This window comes from Aquarana catesbeiana, linkage group LG05 (assembly GCF_042186555.1).
Source record: "Aquarana catesbeiana isolate 2022-GZ linkage group LG05, ASM4218655v1, whole genome shotgun sequence".
In the NCBI taxonomy this organism is placed as follows: Eukaryota; Metazoa; Chordata; class Amphibia; order Anura; family Ranidae; genus Aquarana; species Aquarana catesbeiana.
Genome location: NC_133328.1, coordinates 219,712,725 through 219,732,180, shown reverse-complemented (window position 1 = coordinate 219,732,180; position 19,456 = coordinate 219,712,725). Strand labels below are relative to the sequence as shown.

Here is a 19,456-nt window from a genome sequence, read left to right as displayed (position 1 = left end):
CAAACATATCCCCTGCTGTAAAATGCAGGCAAAAAAACTGGCTTCAGTTATTACTATTTTAGCAAATAGTACAAGTATTATACTCAGTGCACTCTATTAAAGTGAACCTGTACTTTGCCATTACTAGACAACGTAAATGCTTCAGTATATAGGAGGGACCAGCACTTACAGACACAGATGAACATGTGCCATTCTCCCTGTCTTTCTAAAATACAGATTTTGGGAACCTAAGCAACTGTTAGGTGCTCAATCATTGTCACATGGGAGGTGTTTATAGGACTTTTAACTTGTTTATTCAGAACTTAAAGCGGAGTTCCGCCTTAAGCGATGTCAGCACCCCAGCCGATGTTTACATCGGCTCTCCGGTGCTGCCGCCTCCATACGTGGTAAGGGAAACCAGCAGTGAAACCTTTTTGGCTTCACAGCCGGTTCCCTACTGCTTTCCTACTTTCTGAATGGCATGGCGGCATGGAAAGGAGAAGGGGGCCAAACTTTCGACTGGTGAGATCTCATGAAAGTGGTGACAGCTACCCGCTTCCCCCGAAAGGTGCCAAATGTGGCACCGGAGGGGGGGGGAGGTGGATAAGCGGAGCTTACACTTTTGGGTGGAACTCCGCTTTAAGCAGGTATCGGGCAGTGGATGGGAATGTGGGAAAGGTAAGTACATACCGTCTATGGTCCCTCATGTAGTATGACCAAATTATAGGTTCACAAATACAACTGTGCCAAGTACATTTCTCTGTTGTAGAGACTCATTGCTACCTTTCAAAAACTAACATTTACCCGTTAAAGCGGAAGTTTGGGGTTGCAAAAAAATCAACATATATACTCACTCCAACGCTGCAGCCTCACATGTTTCTGAGTGATCACATGACCACTGATTGCTCAGTTCCTGGTCTCTCAGTCACTGCTATCTGTCGTGCCCTTCCAGTGCTCACTGGAGTGCCGGGCTGGGGAAGAGGTGGGCACAGCTGGCTCCAGCTCTCAGCTGCATGCTGAAAGGCAGAGCCAACTGTCAATGAGACAACTGGGTGGATCCCCACAACATTTTTGGGATCTTTCCAGATCCTGAAGCTGCTCCGCCACATCATATGACAGTGGGTTGTCAGTCTAATAAGAATTTCTAGTTGCAAATAACTATTCTTTAAACAAGTTATTATGTTAAAGTAGAACTATAGGCAAAACATATTTTTTTTTCATTTTGGATAGAGCCATAGAGGGTTATAGTCAGATTTTTTTTTTTTTCGCCATCAGTGCCCCATTGTGGAGATTTCCATTCACTTCCTGTCCCATAGCCAAACAGGAAGTGATGGAAAATCCTTGCAAATTAAGGGAATTCCTTGAGGACCCCCAGGTTGCCAAAACTAGTGTCTCCATTGGAAGAGTTCCCCTATATTACTTTTCTGGTGACAACCCGATATTTTACTTTCACTTTCAATGATAATGGTAAAATAGCGAGGGTTAATCTCCTTAATGGGGGCACAGACAACAATAAAAACTGACAAGGGTTCTAATCCCTCTCCCCTCTATCCAAAACTAAAAAAAAAAATGTTGCCTTTAGTTATACTTTAAGTAAAATATTTAGACCTATCATTATTTTGATTACTAAAGTACTTTTTTCCTACATGGATAAAAACACATTATTGCCAAGCTCACTTCTGTAACCTAAAGACTATGCAGTCCATAGGGTTGACTTATGCCGCGTACACACAAGCGAACTTTACGGCAGACTTTGTCCTGCAGACTTTTCGACGGACTTTACGACCGGACTTTCCGAATGAACGGACTTGCCTAAACACGATCAACCAAAGTCCGACGGATTCGTACGTGATGACATACGATCAGACTAAAACAAGGAAGTTCATAGCCAGTAGCCAATAGCTGCCCTAGCGTCGGTTTTTGTCCGTCGGACTAGCATACAGATGAGCGGACTTTTCGACCGGACTCGAGTCCGTCGAACAGATTTGAAACATGTTTCATTTCTAGGTCCGTCAAACTTTTGAGAAAAAAAGTCCGCTGGAGCCCACACACGATCGAATTGTCCGACGGACTCAGGTTCGCCGGACCAAGTATGCCGTAAAGTCCAGTCGTGTGTACGCGGCATTAGGCCTGATTCACACCTATGCAGTGTTAGTGCTTTTTTGCATTTTGCAGATTTGCACTACAGTCCATTTAACAGGGTTAAAAAATCTGCAAAATGCACTAAAAATGCATAGGTGTGAATCAAGCCTTACTAAAGGCATGAGGCTGTTTACTTTTTAAGGGAATTGTCCCTCAGCTTAGTGAATGGTGTGAAAATTCACTTTGTAAAGAATACCTAATCACATGCAAGTAAAATAAAAATAAAATAGTATTTTTGCTTGCACATGATTGGATGGTGGAAGTCAGCAGAGCTTCACCTCTTTTGTTAAGGGAAAATCCTCCAAAATTAAACTTCCTTACAAAATGAATAGCTTATTTGCTTTTTTTGTCTGTCAACCCATATTTACCTAGCTTAAAAGGGAGCACTTTTTGTCAATAAACACTGCAGAGAATCTATTGTTTTAAAATAAAAAATACCTTATCAGGTAAATGTAAGCTGGTCACTATTGTTGGAATCTCAATGTACACTTTTCAATAACAAAGTGGTGTGAAAGCCTAACTAGCAGGTCATTAAGTTTATTGGCCCCTTCCCTGCATAGATATTGGTGAAAAAGACACATCCAGGGTGCAGGGCCAGTATTTCTTATCAACTTGCTGTATTTATATACAGTAATGACCAACTTAACACTGAAGCATAATTTTAACACATTAAAGTACACATACATTATTTTATACAAAGTTGATCACTTTGATATATCAGAAAAATGTTTTCCAAGTCTAACCATAGCTGTTTAAATTAAATACAGTGTATTTCATATCTATTGGCTCTCAAATTATGTAAATAGTATCCTATAGAAGTATTACTTGATGTATTTTTGGGCTTAACTGTTCATTTTGAAGGTCACTTTTATTCTATTCTATATCTCTGAGATTATTTTCACTATGAAGGTTGAATTTGCTCAACCGCCTTGTAGAATCATGCATTCTATCAATTGCTACATTCGATTATTAAGATTAAAAGATTAAAATCAATGCATAGAGCTTAGCTATTACAGCTGGTCTTCTATGTGCTGACACAATACGTAAGTTTACATCTATATAGAGAGAGTTCTCAGAATTCTCAGCATAGATATATTTTTTATATATGACCTCGACATGGCGACAAACTACAATACCCAAATGTGTCTATCAACGACACTTTAAAAGCCTTCCCAGGTCATCATCTTAGAGTTAACTATAATGGCCTTAGAATTATTCCTCTCATTTTTAGCAATACCCAGCATCTGTAGCACAATTGCTGTTTATGTATACATGTTGTGCCTTACATGCGTGATAAGGTCCCTATGCAATAGCACTTTTTGAAAGATGGGTACCAGTAATAGAGACATCAGGGGGATGAGTGCTTTCAGATTTATACCTCACAGAAGAGCTGGAGGAATGAACTTTTTGCCATTTCTCAATCCTGGGGGCACTGTGGAGAAAGGGGTGCCTTGACGAGGGGGGTCACATGTAAAAGCAGCTGTATAGCCATCAGTTTGGTTTGCGTCTACAATATAGTCGTCAGCGTGCTTTCGCAAAAGTAAACAAACTCATACCTGCTGTTGCGGCTACAAGCTATGTAGTTATGTAGTGCAGTAAAAAATGGTTGATTTAAGTTTTAACCTAATATAACACTATTAACCAGTACAGCTAACACTCCTGAACACCCAATATAGACTGGAGAAATTTTTACATTTCTGGCTGTCTGCCTATTAATTTGCCAATAACTTTGTTGTTACTTAAGATAGCAAAGTTTTATATATATATATATATATATATATAATCCAATGGTTGTCACTGCACACAAATCAGGGGTAAAAAATGGGCCTGGGTGCACAGCAAAGACTGTAGTGCATATAAGCCAAAAAAGAGAGCGGCACTCGTGGATATTGAAATGTGAACGTATGATGGCGATGAGGCACAAGCTTGTGCCTCGTCAAAACCTCGAATTAAACCGACATCGTGCGTTCACATTTCAATACCCGTGAGTGCCGCTCTCTTTTTTGAATGGTGTATCTCTCTCTCTCTCTATATATATATATATATAGAGAGAGAGAGAGAGAGAGAGAGAGAGAGAGAGAGAGAGAGAGATCTATATATAGATTATATAGATATATATATATTGTTTTTTTAAGACCAACAAGACAATCACTTTTCAAGACACCAAAAAAAAAAAAGTTTTAATGTAATCCTGTAAATGTTATTTTGTGCTGTTTGAAAACACACTACAATTATGATCCTGCTACAAAGCATTGCAAAGTTACTTACAAGTTAAATAAAGGCATTTTATTTCTTTCAATTTTGCTCTTTTTTTTTAAAAGCAACACTGAAAAAATAACTATCAAAATGAATAAAAATGGAATAAATACTAATGGTAAGAAAGATGGAAATAAAAGAAAAAAAAAGAAGATCTACGCTCACCAGAGGTCACTGCGTGAGGTGGACTACAATGCTATGGTGTTTGAGATTTTGTATATATGCATTCTCTACCTATTGTAACTATCCACGATGCTAGCTCCTATGTGATGGTACTATTAATGTTTTCATTTTTGTACGTGTAACATGCTCATTGCCCATACTGCTTGTTGTTTTGGAGCCTGCAGGCCCCAACTATTCTTCCCTAATCTCTTTGATTATTACCTGCTATGTGCTTTTTATTTTTGCCTGCTATACCTTTTGCAGGTTCATTGTTCTTATTTATAACACTGCTTATGAACACTAATACCTCAATTTTCTTTAAATTAGCAGCCTAAGCCTGGGCCCAATGACGCTTAATTTATTTTTTATTTTTTGCAGTCAAATTTGAGAACACTATATATGGTTGCGATGCATTGCTGTTCATACAGCATATAACAAAAATTAAAAACGTATTTTTACGCTTAAGATTTTTATTAACATAAAGGTATCATGGCAGACTGCAAGCATTTTTAACTAGTTCAGAGTATGTCTGTCCCACTAACATTAATATACATTGTAGAGGGCCAGCTTCTTAACCCTTTGCTGGAAGATCTTGCTATGAGTTGTAAACTAGATTTGAACACTGTCTATTCTAACAAAGTACAGACTGGGTCAAATATGGCAAATGCAGCTCCCGAGGATTTTTCAGTGTTAGAGTGCATGGCCGACACTGGGCCCCCCCACTACTTTCCACTTTTTTGCATCTAGCAAGGAGACAAATATTTAATTACCTAAACAATTATCTGACATTGCTTGTCTCGGGAACCTGGTGCTTTCCTGAGACAAGTACTTTCACTAAGTATATAGGGGGGGGGGGTCTATTAGTTCCCCTGTTCCATCCTTTGTGTTTATATTGGTTGTTGCGATACAGGCCATTGCCAGATGACCACTGCCAGCATCCTTGGCTGTTAGGACACAGGTGGCCCCTGCTGAAGTTCCCATAGTTGCTAGGACATTGGTTGTCCTGTGCTGGAAAATGTCTATGTCGCTGTGCAGCCCAGCTGCCTGAATCCTTCTGTAGCAACTAAGGATGCTGTGCAGCAGAAGCAACCTGCATCCTAACAACCAAGCATGGTGAGCCGCAGTGGCCATCTGCATTTAGCAACCAAGCACACTGAGAGGAACAGACCACCTGCTTTCTAGCATCCAAGGATGCTGGGCTTCAGGGGCTGCCTGTTACCCAATAATCAAGGGCCCTAAGCAGCAGAGGCTGCCTGCATCCTCATTGAATAGGGGGTATTGACACCTGTACTCTGCCTGAGCCCAATGTTAATAATACTGACCTATAGGGTTTCAATCAGGTGAGGAGCAGAGAAGTTGGAAAGCAAGGGTAAAAATGGGATTTTCATCGCAGTTCAATACTGTTTCGTTGAAGAAGCTAATACAGGTATTTAGACATAAATGTATGGACCTGAATTTATTTTATTTTAAAGTCCTATTTTAAAGAAATGATAAAATGCATATTTCTTGTAAAAATGTCTACTGTTCACATGCCTTGCAATCATTTTAAAACTGCTCATTTTATATAAACTAAATCCTGCCAAATTCATATTTATGCTTAAACTCTGCATGTTAATTACCATTTATTGCTCTTTTTTTTTACTGTAAGTTAACCTTTTAATTTGTCATTCATAATTTGTAAAATATTAAGGAAGGTCATAGCCAACCAAACTAGAAAAAACAACTTTATCTACTGATATCATGAATACAATGTTCAAATATGATTTCTAATTTTACCCATCCCAATACTGAATGTCCATTCCAAATTTAAAGACACCATACATGTCAAATGAACACGTTATACATAATAAAATGCCCATGTGGACTTTAGGTGAGACTAAATTTAAAAAATGTAATTTTAGCCAATCACATTCAGAGCAATGTCAGTAATAGCTCTCCTAAAAAGCTGGGCTCAACATGTTGAAGTAATGCCAAGGTGTGTGTGTGTGTGTGTGTGTGTGTGTGTGTGTGTGTGTGTGTGTGTGTGTGTGCCTATTCCACCCAAAAAGAAATATAATTTTTGTACAGTTGCTATCTTAACCACTTCAATACCAGGCACTTATACACCTTCCTGCCCAGGCCAAATTTCAGCTTTCAGCGCTGTCACAATTTGAATGACAATTGTGCGGTCATGCTACACTGTACCCAAACAAATTTTTTATCATTTTGTTCCCACAAATAGAGCTTTCTTTTGGTGGTATTTGATCACCTCTGCGGTTTTTATTTTTTGCGCAACAAATAAAAAAAGACTGAAAATCTTGAAAAAAAAAAGTTTTTCTTTGTTTCTGTTAAAAATGTTTGTAAATACGTACATTTTCTTCTTCAATGATGGGCACTGATATGGCTGCACTGACGGGCACTGATAAGGCGGCACTGATGGGCACCGATGAGGTGGCACTGATGAGGTGACACTGATGGGCACTGATGATGGGCACTGATGATGGGCACTGATGGGCACTGATGAACACTGATGGGTGGCACTGATGACACTGATGGGTGGCATTGCTGGGCATCACTGATTTTAATTGTGCCATAGAGGTCCCAGTCAGTGCCCATTTGTGGGCACTGATTGGCATATGTTGGGCATTAATTTGCACATGTGGATGGCCATGGGGGATGTACCTGGCCATCCACATGTTAGGTGCTTCCCTGGTGGTCATGGCGGCTTCCCTGGTGGTCCTGGGTGGGCATCCGAGGGGGGCTGCACTGATAAACAATCAGCACAGACCCCCCCTGTCAGGAGAGCCGCAGATCGGCTCTACTCTACTCGCGTCTGTCAGACGCAAGTGAGGAAAAGCCGATCAACGGCTCTTCTTGTTTACCTCATGATCAGCTGGGATTCGACGCGGCTGATCACGTGGTAAAGAGCCTCCGTCGGAGGCTCTTTACCAAGATCGATGTAGTGGTGTGTCAGACTGACACACCGCACCACCGATCGCCTCGATGCGTGCCCCCACGGGCGTGCGGTGGCTGTTATCCTGCTGGACGCCATAGTCAGTCAGGATAACTGAACCACCGCCCGGCCTTCATTCTGCTATAGGTCAGGCGGGAAGTGGTTAACCACTTCAGCCCCGGAAGATTTGGCTGCTGAATGACCGGGCCATTTTTTGCGATTCGGCACTGCATCGCTTTAACTGACAATTGCACAGTCGTGCGGAGCTGCAAACAACATTACAAAATTGACGTCCTTTTTTTCCCACAAATAGAGCTTTCTTTTGGTGGTATTTGATCACCTCTGTGTTTTTTATTTTTTGCGCTATAAACAATAAAAGAGCGACAATTTTGAAAAAACACAATATTTTGTACTTTTTGCTATAATAAATATCCCCATTTTTTTAAAAAAGCTGATTTTTTCTCAGTTTAGGCCGATATGTATTCTTCTACATATTTTTAGTAAAAAAAATCACAATAAGCATATATTGATTGGTTTGCGCAAAAGTTATAGCGTCTACAAAATAGGGGATAGATTTATAGCATTTTTATTATTTTTTTTACTAGTAGTGGTGGCGATCTGTGATTTTTATCGGGACTGCGACATTATGGCGGACACATCGGACACTTTTGACACATTTTTGGGACCATTGGCATTTATACAGCAATCAGTGCTCTAAAAATGCACTGATTACTGTAAAAAATGTCACTGGCGGGGAAGGGGTTAACACTAGGAGGCGATCAAGGGGTTAACTGTGTTCCCTATGTGTGTATCTAACTGTAGTGGGAGGGGACTGACCTAGAGGAAGTGACAGATCCTGGTTCCTAGCTAATAGGAACTCACAATCTGTCACGCCTCACAGAACAGGGATTTGTGTGTTTACATTCACACGTTCCTGTTCTGCCTCTCGTGCCCGTGATCACTCGTGGCCAGTGGTCAAAGCGACCGTCGGGCACGAGCATCAGCACCCCCACTGTGCAGCGCGCGCACCTGCTATCCTGATCCCGCGAGCTGACATTTAGCTAAGACAGCTCGCTGGATCATGCCGACCTGCCACAGTAAAATGACAGCAGCTGGCTGGCAAGGGGTTAATATAGAAATCAGAGAAAATCTGTGATGCTTATGCTAAGCGCAGAGTTTATTGCTGTTGAGACCATTATAGTTTCAGCAAGAACCCCTACATTTAGGGCCAGTTCACACCACATGTGGTCCAGTGCGTTTTTTTCTCTGCATCAAAAACGCATGGAAAGTAGTTTATATGGTTTTAAATTGCATAGTTCACACCATTGCTTGCAGTTCCAGTGCATTCCAGTTACAAAAAAAAAAGTAGAATGTGCTGCATTTTTCCTTCACTGGACTGTACTGGAACGCTATAAAATGCATAATAAACGCACTGGAATACACCTAAATGCACCAAAAATGCACTGAAACCCACATGTTCTTATTTAAGGTTAAGAAAAAAGTGGGGGGGATGCACCAGACTGCATCAAAAATGCACCAAAAACACATAAAAAATGCGCTGGACTGCATCAAAAACGCGTCAAAACCGTGCATGTAGAAAAGCATCTGTAACGCATCCGGACTGCGTTTCTACGGTGTGAACAGGCCCTTAATTATTTTTTCCATACCTCAATATAAACTAAAATTGAACCTAGGTCTTCTAAATGACTGCATTGTAAAAAGGCTATATAGTAACTAGATAAGAGTCTGGTTCTGAGTTAAGGAAAAAACAAATAATACAGCTAGTGTCACTCTAGAGTAATTGCTTCATTTTTGCAGAATTATCGTAGTTTCCACTTTGTGCTTCTTCAAGGACAATAAATCCCTTCCTCTGGTTTACAAACAAACCATGAAGTTATACTGGATTATTACTTATTACCCCAGGTTTAGACAAACCATCTAGATCTATTTCTTGCTTCCAAAGGTTTTGTTGACTAACGCAGAAAACTATGGCAGTATATGAAGAAAACATCATATACTGAAAATGTTTAATTCTTCCAAATAATTGGTTAAGTGATACATTTTTCAGCTATCTTTTCATACTAAATTCAAATATTAAAATCCAGATAAAGTGGGGAATGTTCTTATCATCACCTATGTGAAAAGGCCTAAAGGATAAGCCCTACAAACTGACATTGCACTGACCAATAAAACTCAGTGACCAGTATGTTCACTCTCACTGAACAGGGGGATTCTGAAGAAATGTTCGTTCCAAAAATACATAGAATTGAAAAATCAGACAAGGGCACAGAAAAAGTTTTTTTTGTCAAATAAAGTGAATAACAGACATATTGTAAAGCCTTCTCTGTTAAAGGTTTAAAATTTAGCTTAAAGTGGTTGTAAATGTTTTTTTTTTTAAATAACAAACATGCCGTACCTACCTGCTCTGTGCAATGGAATTACACAGAGCAGCCCTGATCCTCACCTTCTGGGGTCCCCTGCCAGCTCTCCTGGCTCCTCTCTCTGCTGAGAGCTCCCATAGCAAGCAGCTTGCTATGGGGGCAGCCGAGCAGGCTCACTCCCGAGCTGCTGCTATGTGTGTCCATTGACAAACACACAGCATGGCCCAGCCCTGTCCCCCACTCTCTCCTCACAGGCTGTGACTGACAGCAGCAGGAGCCAATAGCCCCCAATGCTGCTTTCTTGTTCTGTGAGGAGAGAGCTGAGGGTGTTGCTGCTCTTGGGCACAGAGCTGGATTGGGATCAGGCTCAGGAAAGTATTTAGGGGGGCTGAGGGGCGGGATCCCGAGCACAGAAGGTTTTTTTACCTGAAGGCAGAGCATGCATTAAGGTAAACAAAACCTTCTACTATTACAACCACTTTAAGTTTACTGACCTGGTGTGCAGAAGGGGCCAGTCAGGTAGGGTTAATCAAATGGTTAGTGACCACCTGAAGTTGCCTTCTAGACCTCTGGCACTGAGAATTTGGATATATATTTTTTCATAGCAGCTTATATCCTGGAGTTGGGGTTTAAAGGGGTTGTAAACCCTCATGGTTTTTCACCTTAATGTATAGAAAACCTTAAACCATAAAAACCTTCTGTAGTGCTGCAGCCCACCAGCCCTGAACCTGAACGCTGTCATCCTCCAGCCGAGAACGAGCACACCAGCTCTAGCTGGTGTCTTGTGTCCTGATTGGATAGATTGATAGCAGCGCAGCCATTGGCTCCCGCTGCTGTCAATCAAATCCAATGATGGGGCGCCGGGGGGCGGGGCCAAGTCCTGCATTCTGTGTGAATGGACACAGATGCAGGACTTGGGAGCGCGCCCGCACTGGTGTCCACCTTAGGAGAGTCTTCTCCATCATGGACACTCGATGCGGGGAGGAGCCACCAGCGCCGCTGAGGGACCCCAGAAGAGGAGGACCGGGGCCACTCTGTGCAAAACGAACTGCACAGTGGAGGTAAGTATGACATGTTTGTTATTTAAAAAAAAACAAAATGAGGGTTTACAACCCCTTTAAGTGTACTTGCTGGTCTGATGCAAAGGCATTTGTGATAATAAAGGTTCACCTTTTTTTTTTTTATAACAAACATGTCATACTTACCCTTTTCTTCGGTTCCCCATCGGAACCCCTGGCTCCTCCCCCTGCTGTGAGCACTCATGCATGCTCACTCCTGTTCAAAAGACACACAGAGCATGGATCAGCTCTGCCCCCTCTTGCTCCTTACTGGCTGTGATTGACAGCAGTGGGAGCCAACAGCTCCCACTGCTGGGTCTCAGCCAACGAGGAAGGAGAGACCCGGGAGAGCTGCTGCTCTCGTGCACATCACTGGATCGGAATTGGGCTTGGGTAAGTATTAGGGGGGCTGCGCACTGAATGCATAAAGATAAAAAAAAACTTCTGTGTTTACAACCATTTAAATACACTTTAATACACAAAGATTGGCTTTAGAAGCCTTGCTACTTGGTGGCAAGGATGTCCACCATAAGGATGGTCCAAAATAGCTTCAGTTCCAAAGGTTATTGCATATTAAAGTACAGAGACTTTGGAATTCCTGAATATTTTGCAAGCTATGCATACATACTTGCAGACAGCTTTACATCTCTGCTAAGACTTTAGCAAATCATCTTTAGCTGTCATTCAGCAATAATGGATGGGCTCAAGAGGATTTAATAAAGACTTCCCAAAGCAGGTGTCTCTTTAAGGCATTACTATTATCTAAAACTTTGGCTAGACCCGTGTACCAAAACATGTTTTCCTTAGCTTTAGGTTAATTTTGTCTTCTAGCAACCCTTTGTATAATTTGAACAAAACATCTCGCTTAACATCTGTTACTGTTTATGTGAATAATTACTGTGTAAGTAATTGAAATCTGCATTATTGGTACCATGAGAAATTACGGTCTACTAAAATAAGCATTTTCATGACAGCCAATTGTTACAACAATGATTGATTCCATTTTTCAGAATACTATTTTACAATCAGCAGGCAGCTTCAATTGTCACTATCTCCAGCTTAAACATAGCTTTATACAAATATAGCCCACGTCACTGCTAGGTTTTTATTTCTTTTACACTTCAAGCCTCGACAGGAATGATTAATAGCACAATATGCCTTGTATTTTAATGGTGAAAGTAGTGAAAATTATTCAGCGAGTAAAAATGAATGTGTGATATTCTTCAGCAGGAAGTGATATGTATATGTTGACAGCGTGTGCACCAAAAGGCGATTGAAAATCCAAGCAAGTAAAATAACCCTAGTGGTGACAGAAATGTAATAAGGTTTAAAAGATATTATAACTACCCTAATTGAACTAGAATGGGTTGGGAATATAACCACACAAATGGTTAGTTCGCCTTTACTGACTTTTTCTACAAACTTTCCTATGCATTACAGTGTGATCCCTATGCAGGGTGTAGAGGGGAGAGCAATGAAATAAGCAGCTGAAAAACTTACAAAAGGAGCACTGCATGTTAATGTACTGACACTGTAATGCATTGGGAGGTTTGCAGAAAACATTAGTAAAAGTGAACTAACTCTTTAACTGCCATTAGATGTGCAATAGATCTATTGAAGTTTTGTACTTCTTTTTATCTGGCATTTACACCCTGTTCTATGTAATGCAATGTGCTAAATAATACATGGTGCTTGAATATAAAGGATAATAATAATGGTCTGATACACTGTAATAAAACTAAATGAAGTGTAAACATACACTCTGCCTATCACATAAAAACTGATTTAGAAGGAATATTAGGTTCCTGCTTATTTTAAAGTGGAACTCCAGCCATTGCAAAGTGTCTGTACCTAAAGCAGGATTGCAGCCGCATTTTTTTTTTTTTTTTTTAAAGTCAGCAGCTACAAGTACTGTAGCTGCTGACTTTTAATAAGGACACTTTCCTGTCCAGGGAGCCCATGATGTCGGCCCACCGAGACCGATTCATCCACTGGCTCGGGTGCAGGCGCTGCCATTCCAACTAAAGGAAACCGGCAGTGGAGCCTTCAGGACATGCACAGGTCCCAGAAGGAAGTGGAGGAGAAGGAGGAGGGCTTGCCGCACAAGAGGAGGTGACGTACTGCGCCGCGGCCAGGCTAGGACAGAAGTAAATTTATTCTTTCTAAAAAAGGTAAATAGATATCCAAAAATGAGGGGTGGAGGGGTGGTCTTTAGTTTAAAACCACCCAGTAAAAGTGGGTGGAACTCCGCTTTAATACCTGTGTGCACCTTTCTGTTTGTTTTACGTTAGACCCCTTTCAGACTGAGGCGCTTTTCAGGCGCTTTCACGCTAAAAAAAGTGCCTGAAAAGCTCACGAAAACCTATTTCCAAAAATCAATGAATGCTTTCACACTGGGGCAGTGCACTGGCAGGGAGGTTAAAAAAACGCCCTCTCCATTGAAATGAATGGAAAGCTCTTCAAAAGTGCCTGAAAAGCTCTTCAAAAGCGCTCAGTGTTTTACTGGCCGTTTAGCAGCACCTCAGTGTGAAAGGGACCTTAAAGCAAGAAACATACTACACAGTCATCTCTAGGTTGCTAGTATTGCTATTGAATATTACACAGTGTATAGCTGGCCTCTTAAAGGGTAACTCCACTTTTGTGGGGAAAAAAATCAGCAAATAGAAAAAAAAAATTAATATAGCCTATATAATTACAGCGCAAGTCATAGATTTTCAATCTGCAGCGCTGTAATTTTCCGTAAAATGCAATGCAATATGGAAATCTGGAGGCATTCTGTACACAGATGGTGTACAGAACACCCCCCTAGAAATGTAATTTCCTGCTAGTGTGATTGGCTTACTGATTTTCCCAGAAGTCTGCACTAAGATACAAATCAGCAACAAAAATGGCATTTGTGATGAGATATTCCCAAAGGAAAGCATATCTAAGGGGATGCAGACCCTGTTATTTTCCTCATTAGAGCCCTGCAGGTGCAGCACCTGATTGATCATTTTAAAACCACCCCCATACAGATTCACTCAGCACATGGACACAAACAAACAGCTATTTCTCCAGAATAGCAAAAGGGTAGGACTCTGCAACAAAATTTGTTACAATCCTTGCAATGTACATAGATTACCCAGAAAGGAATATTTTTCTTCTCAACAAAAGTGGAGTTACTCTTTAAAACGTCCACATGTCACATGCTCATGGCCATCAAAGGGGGTATTGGAGGCGCACGGGTTTTAAGATCTTTCTGCTAGACGAGGTTCTGTAGCAGAAACATTTTCCTGCAAATATTCTCCATAGCAGTTAAGGATGATCTCCAAAAAATCCCCAAATTGTTTTTGACTCTCTTTTATTAACATAGAAGCATGACCAGCACAAGCCATAAGTGAAATAAAATTTAGGGCCAGTGGTATTTTCACAGGAGTGATTTGGGAAGCTGCCCAGGGCCTAAGGCTACTAGCGTGCTGAAGCTTGCAAGTACCTAGGGCATATTCAGTGCATCTTGGTTCTCCTCTAGCTGTGACTATTTTTAACAGCAAGGTCTCGATCTTGGCTTCAGGAGTGCAGACAGTGGCTCCTATGCAAAGGCAGAGTGCAAACAGGGTTTGCAGGCTTCACTGATAATTACGTTGTGAAGATATTGTTAGAAATGTATTTAGATTAGTTATTTTAAGTGGGGATCAAAGGGGTGTCCGTTGATCTATGCATAGACGTTGATTAATAAAGGCAAGCGGGCTATTCACTTCTTCAACAAAAGCTGCACTTTTCAGGAAAATTTGCCACAAAACTTAGTAGATGAGGTAAAGCTCTGCTGATTTCCATCATCCAATTACATACAAGCAAAAAATGATCTTGTTCACGATCGGGTATGCTTTGCAAAGCAAAACCTCACCACATTCACCAAGCTCTGGGGCAAATTCCCTTGCAAAGTGAACAGCCTATTTGGCTTTAGTAAATAAACCCATAATGTCAGTTAAAGTAACTTTACAAGTGGAGAAAAGTAGCTTATATTGCCACATGGTTATTATACTCATTTTAAATGTAAATTAAAAAACATGAATAGCACAGAAATATTAAGCACTAAAATGAATTTGCCAGATAGAACACACTCTGCGCAAACTACATTTAGAAGAAATCTTTTCAGATTCACAGAATTGAAAAGTCAAGTGGAATTGATGTAACAATGTGACATAGAATTAATGTTATTTCCTTGCAGCTAACAATCAGTTCCATAATTTCAGGGCAGGTTTGAAATTGAATGGTGGGTAGTAAAACAAATGTCGATATATCAAGACTAGGGGCTGCCACCAATTTGGTTCCTACTTGGATATCTTGGATTTAAAGCTTTCTGTTTAGGTTTCCTTTAGGTGGCTGGGTCTCCTGCCTGTACCCAGACCCAAGCAATTCAAAATAAACTTGAACCACAAAAGTGTTCCAGCATGAAACGACTTGCTAGCATTTGTTTTCTTTTGCCCGGGGTCCATCCTTCAGCTGTATTATGCACACTGGAGTTGATTTACTAAAGGCAAATACACTGTTTACTCTGAAAGGGAAGTTGCACTTACAGAGCGCAACTTCCCTTGCAAAGTAAACAGTGTATTTGAAATATTCCCCAGGGCTTAGTGAATGCAGTAAAACTTTAAATTGCAAATAATACCCCAACATGTACACCTCATTCACTTGCAAAGTAATCAGTTTATTTGTTTTTAGTAAATCAGCCCCACTGTATCAGTGACAGGATAGGGATGAAAGACTCATTTCAGAGCATATAGTACCTACATCCATAGCAGTGTTAAAGAGTTAAAGCACAATTACTGCATATTAGACACAAAGTGTAGAGGACAAATACTAGACAAGTCAGTTCTATCACAAAAAAGCAAAATAGTGTTGGGATATAATGGGGTCTCCAAAGAAGATTTTAGTAATATGGAACAACCCATTCACACCCCAATGCAAGCATTAACACAAGCTCAGTAGCACGCACTGACATTCATTTTTGAACTGCATTGTATTGTGTTGTTTTGCACTTTCACATACGCTGCAATGTGTTTTTTACATACATTGTGTTTTTATACTTGAATGCATTTTTTTTCACTTGAATGAAACTACAGTTTCCCATGCATGCAGCGGGGAGCGTTGTGTTGTTCACATACTTACATGCGTTGCACAAAAAAAATAAAAGCATGCTATTTAAAGACATTTTTTTTTGCTGTCCAAGTGTTGAGCACATATTGAGCAACACATCCCTATGCATATGTTGGGAATAAGCCCTCAGGCCTGATTTTACTTGTAAACCTTGTGGCACCACAGTAAAATCCCTTTACCATTTAAATTAACAACTACTTCTATTGGCAGACTTCAGCTTGATTACTAGAAATACAAAGGGAGAAGATGGAGATCTCACTGATGTTGCCTGGAGTTTTCAGTACCTGACCAGTCCAGTGATTCGTTACAGAGATAAGACCTAGGCAAAAGGTAACATTTCACTTATCTTAAAGGAGACCTGTACTGTGTGAAATATGGGTGCTATTATGGCTGGGTTGAGCTTCTGGAAGTCCTAGTTTTCTGGCTATCTTTGTGATCCAGTGACTATATAAGTTTCTAAAAAACTAGCCTGGAACAAATATGCAGATCAGGAGTTCTTATTTCACTCTCTCTTGCTGCTTGCTAGTTCTGAGTCAGTAACTCAAAGTACGGACTCCAGAGACAGCCAGACAACTAGTATTTTCAGAAAAAAGTCAGCAACTGCCCCATATTTTACTCAGTCCATCAGTTTAACATTTTACTTAATGGCATTTCATCATAAGCAACTCAAGGAAATAGGCAATAATTGTATGGTATCAATAAAGTTATTGCCATTAGAGGGGTTGTAAACCTTTGTGATTTTTCACTTATGCATTAAGGTGAAAAAACACCTGGCAGTGACTGGCCCCTCCGTTTTACTTACCTGAGCCCTGGAACTTGACCCGGCAGGGATGCGCTGTCTCTCTGCACGGGGTTCTCGGCTCTTGCTTGGATCGATTGATCCCAGCGCAGCCATTGGCTCCCGGTGCTGTCAATCAAACCCAATGATGTGGGCGCCGGGGGGCAAGGCCAAGTCATACATTCGGCGGCTGTGGCCGCCGAATGCTGGACTTGGGAGCGCGCCCGCAAGGTAACCCCCTTCGGGAGAGTGCTTCTCCTAGGGGATTATCTGATGTGGGGAGGAGGGAGACCCCAGAAGATGAGGTTCGGGGCCACTCTTTGCAAAACGAGCTACAAAGTGGAGGTAAGTATGTTTGTTATTTTAAAAAGAACAAAAAAACAAACCCTTACAATCACTTTAAAGAGCCTTCTAGCATTCAGAAATGGTTCTCTGTTCTGCAACAATTTTCTGAAAATACTGTGCTGACCACAAATAATAGCTGAGAAATTTCCTGATGCTGTGATTTTATGATGCATGTTTCAGAAAGGCACAGTGACTAGTTCCCGAAAGACACAGAAGATTTATGCATCACGATTACGCACAATTATGCAGATTTTATCTTAAGCCATTTTTTTTTTCTGACCAGTGGTATGGTAACTGGTTCATTAAAATCATATTAAACTATGTGTCACTTGAAAAGTTCAATTAAATCATCTTTGCATACTGCAGAATATAATAAAAAACACTTATGAATTTTCACCATCTAATTAGGCAAATGTCATTATTGTTTTACTTTTTTCTGTAAGATGTAAAGTTATCACATATTAAAAAGATTTATATAGCAGTAAATATAATGGTAACGCAAGATAGAAATGGCTATAGGTAATAAATCCATGAATTCCTTAAAGTCTTTATAGTTAATTGTGGATAAGGCATTTGCTTTTAGAGCCAAGATACATTTTAAAAAATGGGGTCATGGGGAAGCCATGTGCTACTTTCTGCCCAAATGTCATAATGTTCCATATTCATTTCAGTGGGGTTGAGGCGCGTGTCAAATAAGAACATCACTGTAGTAATTTTTGCAAAATGTAATAAATATATTAAATAAATTAGTACATTTCTTTACTAGTGTCAGATAGATGTCTTTATCACAACATCAATCTAAAGTTAAAATAAACACTGTCATTTTGAAAATGGGAAACTTACTACATGAAAAAATGACAAATATGAAGAGTCAGTCATTAACCTTTCCATGTCTGAAGTCTTCAGGGCTGAAAGGAGAACATCAGACATCTTAGAAACTGATGAGTGCTAAAGACCTTTCATGCTGTACTTTTTAATGCTAAATGATTGAACTATGGGCTAAAATAATTGAACTGTCAACTGCAACAAAGAAAAAAATCCATTACTGAATGTCTAAATTTGATCAAGAGCAGAATTCGCTAGAAAGGCAATTTGTAGCATTTAATTTCAGGTTCACTGCCAAATTAAGCTTTTTAGTGCTGGTTCTGGCTTTCACTGAACTAGCTAAAGGGATGCTTTTGCTTAATGAGATTGTCTGAAGCAATGCTTGGATCAGTTACCTTCTGATCCTTTAATTAAATAAAAATCTAGAGAGCTTAATAGAATTAGCAAGTCCATCATTTCCTGTTTCTTCTCCATAGATCTAATAAAGTCATATATATCTTCTGTCTAGTATGTGCAAATCTAACATGATTGATATGTACCGTACGTATATACTTTACTTATGTCCGCAGAAATCATTTCAGAAACTACCGCTGATGTTTTACTGAGATAAGTGGATTACATACACATTTCTACAAAGCGTTCAACCTTTTTCATGCAAGTCTTCTATGGTACTGAAAGCCAAAGTGTTAAGATGAATAAAGCATAAATCTTTACTTTTTGCACAGTGTGGTTTACTAAAAAAAAATATATATATTTTTTTTTTTTTTTGTTTACCCATGTAAACCTGTTTTATTTCAAATCACCCAAAGAAAAGGGCATTTCCTTTGCATGGTTGAATGTTCAAATTAAATGTAGGTTCAACAAGCTCAGTTTAAAATACACTTTTCACTAAATCAACCCCAATGAGTGCTACTGGCATGGTGGCATTGAAACTGACTTTTGGAGGCCTGGGGGAACACTGGTTGCCAGTCCTATTTTTATGTATCCTCAGCACATTTTACGTTCTCATCTTGGTGTCCTTGCTTCTCCTCTTCCTTTTAGCTACATTTACTATTATATAAAATTCTCTAGTTAATAAAGGTCAACTGAATCAATGAATATTTTGGTTTTAAGTAAACCTCAGTGGATTTCATCAGCATAGAAGGCTTTAACAACTATGTCACTTTTTCACAGCTGCACTCCCAGTGTTTTATTCTTCAATATGGCACATCAATCAAAGGATAACAATGTGTTTTTTTTGGGGAAAAAAAGATAATTCTGGTAAGGACATATTTCCACTAGAAGCTCTAAAAGGTATAAAAAGCCCCCAATGTGATTAACCTTGTCAACAACCAAGCAAAACTAAAATGAAGTTTGGGACTGTCATTTCCATTTCAATTATTATGGAAATAAACAATAGGATCCATTCAGTAAAACAGCTAGTTAAAATGATCATTAGATCCACAGACATAAACAGTAAGAT

General features: G+C 39.9%; 1 protein-coding gene across 1 annotated transcript in view; it reads right to left on the bottom strand.

Moving 5' to 3' along the window:
• The window catches only part of PDE1C (phosphodiesterase 1C), a 1,091,434-nt gene that overhangs the window by 359,434 nt on the left and 712,544 nt on the right, over positions 1 to 19,456 (bottom strand).